Source organism: Gigantopelta aegis, chromosome 8 (genome assembly GCF_016097555.1).
Source record: "Gigantopelta aegis isolate Gae_Host chromosome 8, Gae_host_genome, whole genome shotgun sequence".
Lineage (NCBI taxonomy): Eukaryota > Metazoa > Mollusca > Gastropoda > Neomphalida > Peltospiridae > Gigantopelta > Gigantopelta aegis.
The window spans coordinates 23,831,850-23,839,349 of NC_054706.1; the positions used below are offsets into that span (position 1 = coordinate 23,831,850).

The window sequence follows — 7,500 nt, forward strand, 5'->3', positions numbered from 1 at the left end:
AAACATATCCAACGTTATTTTTTTCATATGATATATTTGACAAAAGGTACTTTTTATTTCTTTCATCTTTTAAAACTTAAACTTAATATTTTGTGCAGAATTATGAAAAATAAAAAATACCTACCTGTAAACAGCGTTGTCTGCTTAATTTAACAGGGGTCAAGGTTAGTAGACCAGTTTTTATTTTGATGTGGCGAAGCATTGTAATAATATAGCTAATTTTGAATTTGAATGACGTCAGTATTCCAATGGCGTCACTTTGCACCTCCTTACAATAACCATAAATTCAGGGCCGTATCGAGCATGGGGGCAAGACAAAATTTGAAAAGCATTATAGAAACTTAAAGAAAAGGAGTTTTAGACTATTAATTACTCAGTTAACTACCCCCCCCCCCCCCAACAAAAAATCCTAGCTACGGCCCTGAAATTGGGTACATGACGTTTCCGTTTTCAACCTTCTGACTACTGCAGGCGAGATATCTCGCCCGACGTCACGTCAGTCGATATACTGTACACTGTATACAGTGCATTCCCCAAATCATATTTCCCGCCGTTTTGCACACGACACTCACCGGAAACGGAAATATAATTAAAGAAAAAAGATTTTTTTTCAAAATGGTGGTTTTTGTTTTGATTTTTTCAATTGAAAATACCTTGAAATTTTGAGTTCAAAAAGTGGTTTTCGGCAAGTATTTTCGCTTGACAACAATGGCGGCACGTCGCGGTAATTTTCAGGGATCGATAGCCGATTGTAACAGCTAATTTGATAATACATTTGATCGTTTTACCAACAACGAAAATTACCAAATATTGCAATATGAATCATAGTTCGGGTTTAAAAAAAAATTATGGTCAGAAAACCACTGTTATTGGGAATAATGAACATAAATACTGGACAGCTGGCCACAAATGCCCGTAAGTAAACGCAACTTTTTCGATTTTTTGCCTAATTATAATCACCATTACCCAATCTAAAATAATAAAAATTACAAAAAAAGACACGAAAATAATACTTACCGATTCATATATGAACTTTATTTCATGTATTTATGAAACATTTAAGTGAATATATGTGAGTAAAAATTATAAACTTGTACCCACTCAACGTGGTTTTTGTTAAAAATTAATCCAGTAGTCAAAATTCCTATTGAATTGTTTTTTGTTTGAACATTACTAATGCACCTGAATGTGTTTGAAGAAAATCCTGTGATTAAAAAATTGTACCTTTTACGAAATATGGATTTCAAGTGAAATTACGGTAAGATATGCTATATTTATTGTATACAAAGCCAAAACAAGGGCGCGAAAAGTGACTGTCGTCGACCTTAAAGTTGTATCTTTAGTTTTCCCGTGAACTCTTTTGCAAGCTACACGTTTTTAACTGCAAAAACACTTATTATTCTCTTATTGGTTGGATTTTTGGTCAACAAATTGTTATTGTCAGTTGTGATTTGTGAATTCATCATTATTAGCATTACCAATGGCGTAACGGGAACATTTGTTTCTTAGGGGCGTTTTGTTAAAATATGGAATTATGCATTAGTTTTACCCATTTTTCACCCAATATGAAAATAAGCATATATTTATGCATGTACCTTACAGCTTTCTTTAAATTAAAAAAAGAAACTTGATTGAAATTTAAGGGGAAGGACGTCTACACCACTCCACTGGAAACGTCACTGAGAAGTAGCGGAAGTACAACGAACTATTTCTCAATGCGGCGGCACGTAGTCGTGCATCGGCTAGTTATGCAAATCGACATCCGGTCTTGAAATGCAAAATTTATTTATTTATTTTTCATAATTTGCGTGATTTGAAGGAGGGTAATAAATAAAATACCACACTCGTTTTTCGCTAGATATCATTTTTAAGAAACTCGTGAAGTTCCCAAACTCGTATAGACTTCTATATGAATCAATTTTAGAATTAGAGAAACAAATCTACCTGGTTTTTGCGGGATGATAAAATAGTCATGCATTGCAATGTTCTGTAATAATATACACCCCAGTAAACCAGCAATAAGTCTGTATTATTTTTCAATACAAAATAAACGACCATTGTCAAAGTGGCTACACAACAAGTCGAAATAATTGTACCATGTTTTGTCCATGCAGTAACCTACATACTGATAGATAGATAACTAGTTTAACGTGCTCATATACCACTAGGGTTTCGAACATACTCACCCAGAGTACGACATAAAATAAGATCGGTGGCCTGACTCGGAATTGAGGGGGGGGGGGGGGAGAGTCTAAAGTTGAAAATGGGCAGAATTTAGAAAATAGCAATAAGTAAAAACGTTAATGCAATTAAAAAGAGAAATAAATAAAAAGTTACAAGCCAAAAATAAATAGAATTGACTGCTCGGCCGAATATCTATATAATGTGGAGCATTTTAGAAGGGCAGTCCAAAATAAATAAGAGAAAGAAGAGAGGATCGGACTATTTAATAATATTAAAAAAAAAAAAAAAAAAATTCGACATAAAATTTTGAACGAAGGTCTAAAAGTTTAAAGTCCGAACTATATATCCACGTGAGTGGCCTCGTTAAGGCCGTTAGAGTGTCACAGCTTGTTGGGACGAGATGGGTTGCATCCCGTTAAGAAAATCCCTAGATTGACAGTCATTAGACGTTGAAGGTGTAGTGCTGCGTTGAAATACAGATCTTGAGAAGCCGGATCCGTCTGAACGAGAGAGCGTATCAGACTAGGGTATAGTCCAGTCATCATGGGTTGGTATAGTGGTGCGGACGGGCCCGACTCCGGAGGATACGAGATGGTATCAATATAAAACAAAATATTTCTATTTCTTCTTAGAGTGGGGCGGTCAATCTTCCACTGCTGCTAGGACAGTCTCGGACATGTAGAGACTAAACGCGAACAACCGTGGCGTTCTGCAGAATGGCAGTCATACGAGTCACGGAAAAACAAGTCGACATAGTTAGCCGGAGAAATTACGTTGAGACAAGGAATCTCGCTAAAAAGAATCCAACCTGGTGGTGCAGGCTGTCGAAACGAGAAGCGTTCCAGTAGTTCCAATGGCCGCATAGAAAACTCCATTTCGTTGACAAAACAAAACAAAACAAAACAAAATGCCGGATTCCCAAGTCGAACAGACGAAAGCACGTGCAGTATGCACACGCGAAACAAACACGTGCTACCGCGTCGAGCTCCAGACTGGATACCTACCTACGTACTGATACACTGTGTTTTCTTAGTTAATTGGTCTATTTTGTTAGTTGCGTCTGCCTGTGATTCCTGAGTGGCATGTTTCCAGACACAAAAATACATACCGCGGTATTGTGTAATATTACCTGTCGCCACTAAAATGATAATGGACAGGGTTTATTACTGTAAATAGTTCTGTAAAACTATTGATTAAGTAGACTTTCCTATTTAAAATCACAAAACTGATCAATTACGTAGTCCCAAAGAAAAGAAAAATTATCACTTGGGTATTATATCCAGTGCACCACACACTGGTATATCAAAGGTCGTGGTATATGTTATCCTGTCTGTGGGATGGTGCATATAAAAGATCCCTTGCTGCTAATCGAAAAGAGTAGCCCATGAAGTGGCAACAGCGGGTTTCCTCTCAATATCTGTGTGGTCCTTAACCATATGTCAGACGCCATATAACCGTAAATAAAATGTGTTAAGTGCGTCGTTAAATAAAACATTTCCTTCCTTGGGTACCATGGGTTGTCGTTTTTGCTCCAAGGTAGCATACCAATAGGCTAATAGTGTACATTTTCCCTTTGGATTATTTAACAGAGAAAAATACTATAACCCCATTTTGTTCCGTTAATACAACTTGAAATATATTTAGTTAAGTAGTTTCTTATTTATCACGTAATTTATGTTGTTTTACAAGTCTGGTTGATCAAAGAAGCGCCTTGTTGTAAATTACTGTTTATTGTTTACACTGTGCATACAGGAGGTGGTCAGGAGCAGATGTCACTTCGCCCTAAGCTAGAATACCGGACGCATCGAAAAGAAAAGAAAATGGCTGCCCCAAGTTAGCAGGAATAATCACGTTTTTTGTTTGTTTTTTTCGTAACACTAAAATTACGCATTTTTCATTTGTTAAAGTGTCAGTATGTGTTGGCGGTCCGGGTATGCATCTTTCCAACACATAAGGCATGGGCGTACATGGGGGGGGGGGGGGGGGGGGGGGGGGGGGGGGGGGGGGGGGGGGGGGGGGGGGGGGGGTTCGATGGCTTCGACTGACACCCCCACCCCCCCTGAAATCGCTTTTTTTATAATTTAATATATCTGACATTGATATCTGACATTATTATATTTACTCAACATAGAAATATATGGCCAATATCTCTGCAATCTATTTTGGAACCCCCCTTTTCAAAATCCTATGTATTGGAACCCCCCTTTTCAAAATCCTATGTACGCCCATGACCTGAGGTATCAATTTGATTAACATCAGCTCCGCTGGTTAATAACTATTACCTGTAGACTAGTAGAGCTAAATACAGTCAAACTGCCTGAGGTATATTCAGGACGAGCGATCGCGGTCGCTCGCTAGACAAGATTTTGCACCGAACGTTAAATAAATGTGATGTGATAGAATATGATGGTACCAGTCAAATTGTTCGCAAGTGCTCGACGACCTTGGCCGAGTGCAGCCAGTCCGAGCAGAAAAAGGTCCCCAAGACTTGTTTATGTGCTTCACGGTAAACCAAATGGCCACATCGGAAACCAATCAAATAGTTAGCAAATGTTAGCGAAACGTTGACATTAGCTGACTGAACATGGGGATGAACACGTCACAGAATAGCCGCTTCATATTAAACAGCCACCCCCAAAAAAATCCAACCCCACCAACAAAATCCGCAGCCCCCCTCCCCCAACCAACAACAGCAACAAAAGACACAGCCGTAAATAGTGGGGGTAAAAAATGTCCCTTGAACCAGTGTATGTGGAGGGCGGGGGGGGGGGGGGGGGGGGTAATATAAATTCAAAATGTTTTGACGATGGCATTCCCCCTCCCAATAATTTAAACCATCTCATTAAAAAAGAAAGGTAATAAAGTCATTAGACAACACCAAACAGGAGTCAAACTTCAAAATGTTACACACAGATACTACCAGTGTCACGTCCCTAATTTTTAGGCTCCGACTTTATTTGTACACCCTGATTCTTGTTTAAATTGCCTCTCCCCGTTATTTTAAGCTACATATAAATAAAAAAACAAACTACTTACAAATTATTACCACGTGCTGTACAAACGACTTGCGTACTGAATCTCAGCAACGCCACCACACCGTGCATTGTAACTATGTTAATTAGCCTTCGTACTGGTATGTAACATGTGGTTCTTTATTTAAGCTTTCAGAAAAACTGTTGGATGATTAAACACATGTCTGAACTGAACTTTATTTACACTTTGGCCGTAATTCAACGGCATATGAGGTGCATTGTAAAAATATAATTAAATAAATAAATAAATAAATGACAATAATTTACATCAGATAAAACAAGTGTATATCTATGAATTCATACTTGCATTTGAACACATACATTGCATATACAAATAAAATGAAATTGTAAAAACAGATTTCAGCCATGGGACTTAACAATATGCATAATTTGTTTACAGAAAACAGTACAGATGCTTATTAATAATCAGGCCCGTACGAACGATATCTGAAGTGGGGGGGGGGGGGGGGGGGGGGGGGGGGGGGGGGGGGGGGCGCACAACCGCTAGTGGGGAGGGGGGGGGAGGAGGCACAAGCCATATTTTCACTTTTATTTATATAGAGTAGGGAAAAAAACCCGTACAATTTCAGGGTTAGAAATAGCTGCCAACGAAAAGCCAAAACCAGTCCATTTGTTTTAGACCTACCAGGTGAAAAATTCACCTACTAAAATTACCCCACAATCGAAGAAGGAAGGAAGGAAATGTTTTATTTAACGACGCACTCAACACATTTTATTTACGGTTATATGGCGTCAGACATATGGTTAAGGACCACATATATATTGAGAGAGGAAACCCGCTGTCGCCACTTCATTGGCTACTCTTTCCGATTAACAGCAAGGGAACTTTTATATGCACCATCCCACAGACAGGATAGCACATACCACGGCCTTTGTTACACCAGTTGTAGAGCACTGGCTGGAACGAGAAATAGCCCAATGGGACCACCGACGGGGATCGATCCCAGACCGACCGCGGATCAAGCGAACGCTTTACCACTGGGCTACGTCCCGTCCCTCCAAAAAATCGAGCTCATATCTCGTATTCTATTTACCTGAGGTTGAGCTATTGATTCTCTTATAATTATTTTAATTCCATAAGACTCTAAAATTACATCTCAGAGATCCTAATTCTCCACACACTGTCCTAAACCTCTACTAACCCGTGCTGTCTCATTTCCAGCAGGCAATATTTCTTTCTTAGCAGGCCATGTTTTTTTTTTTTTTGGCCTGCTAAAATAGTACTAATAACAGGCCATATTTGATATTTGGCACATTTATATAAAAACTTTTTTTTTTTCATTTTTTGTTTTGTTTTTGTTTTTAATGAAAGTAAAGCATTTTATCATCCACCCCATTAACCAAAAGGATGTCAGTCAAGGTGGGCTGGGCCAAAAGAAGAGTCTAGAATATATATATTTTTTGTTATTATTATTTTTTTTAATATCAAACAGCAATATTGGCTATATTGAAAGATCCCAGTTGTCCCTCCATATCGTCCCCAAGAGATCATCCCCAAGTGCCCCACCAGGTTAGTTTTAAATAATTCGTTTATGTGGGGGGTTTACATCTCCAGATGAAGCCACCCCCATTTCCACACCTGCGAACTAGTTGGAATGGAGGTATTGCTTGTAAAGGAGGGCGATAGTTGATTGTACACTGGGAATATTCCCCCATCTGGATTTATAAGGGGGCAAAGCGGGCAATTGCCACCCCTCCCCCACCCCACCCCCGCCAGAGGGTCCCCCGGTCTTAGGACTTCCTTTATAAAAACAATTTAATAATTATAAAATTAGTTCATAATTTCTTTTAGTCATGTAGTTTAATTTCTATGTTGAGGGGCCCCCGAACCTCAAGTGCCCCGCCCCCCTCCCCCCCCCCCCCTCCAAGGTCTAAATCCGGCCCTGGAGCCTAGACGTAATCAGTTTATACTGCTCGTTAAACCTCCGCTCATATCCTACACTAGAGCACATTGATTTATTAATCATCGGCTGTTGGATGTCAAACATTTGGTAATTATGACATTTAGTCTTAGAGAGGAAACCCGCTACATTTTTCCATTAGTAGCAAGGGATCGTTTATATGCACCATCCCACAGACAGGATCAAAATCTGTCAATTAAAAAAACGCAAATCACTGAGTAAAATAACTGTAGCAGGTAAAACCATCACCAAAAGTCCCACTGGACAAAAAATGTCTGAATACCTGCAATAAACCGTCAAAAGGAAATAAAAAGAAAAGCTGCAGAAAAATCAATTTCCACTTCCCCACAACCTGGCCCATC

The 7,500-nt window shown here is 39.0% G+C and overlaps 2 protein-coding genes across 2 annotated transcripts in view; one reads left to right on the forward strand and one right to left on the reverse strand.

The window, feature by feature from the left end:
- The window catches only part of LOC121379125 (glycoprotein-N-acetylgalactosamine 3-beta-galactosyltransferase 1-like), a 14,521-nt gene extending 12,908 nt beyond the window's left edge, over window positions 1-1,613 (reverse strand). The window contains exon 1 of the mRNA XM_041507606.1: window positions 1,596-1,613. The gene's annotated coding sequence lies outside the window, so the exon portion shown is untranslated. The remainder of the gene's footprint in view (window positions 1-1,595) is intronic.
- The window catches only part of LOC121379552 (protein PXR1-like), a gene marked incomplete at its 5' end in the record, with an annotated part of 21,819 nt that overhangs the window by 937 nt on the left and 13,382 nt on the right, over window positions 1-7,500 (forward strand). The window lies entirely within an intron of this gene.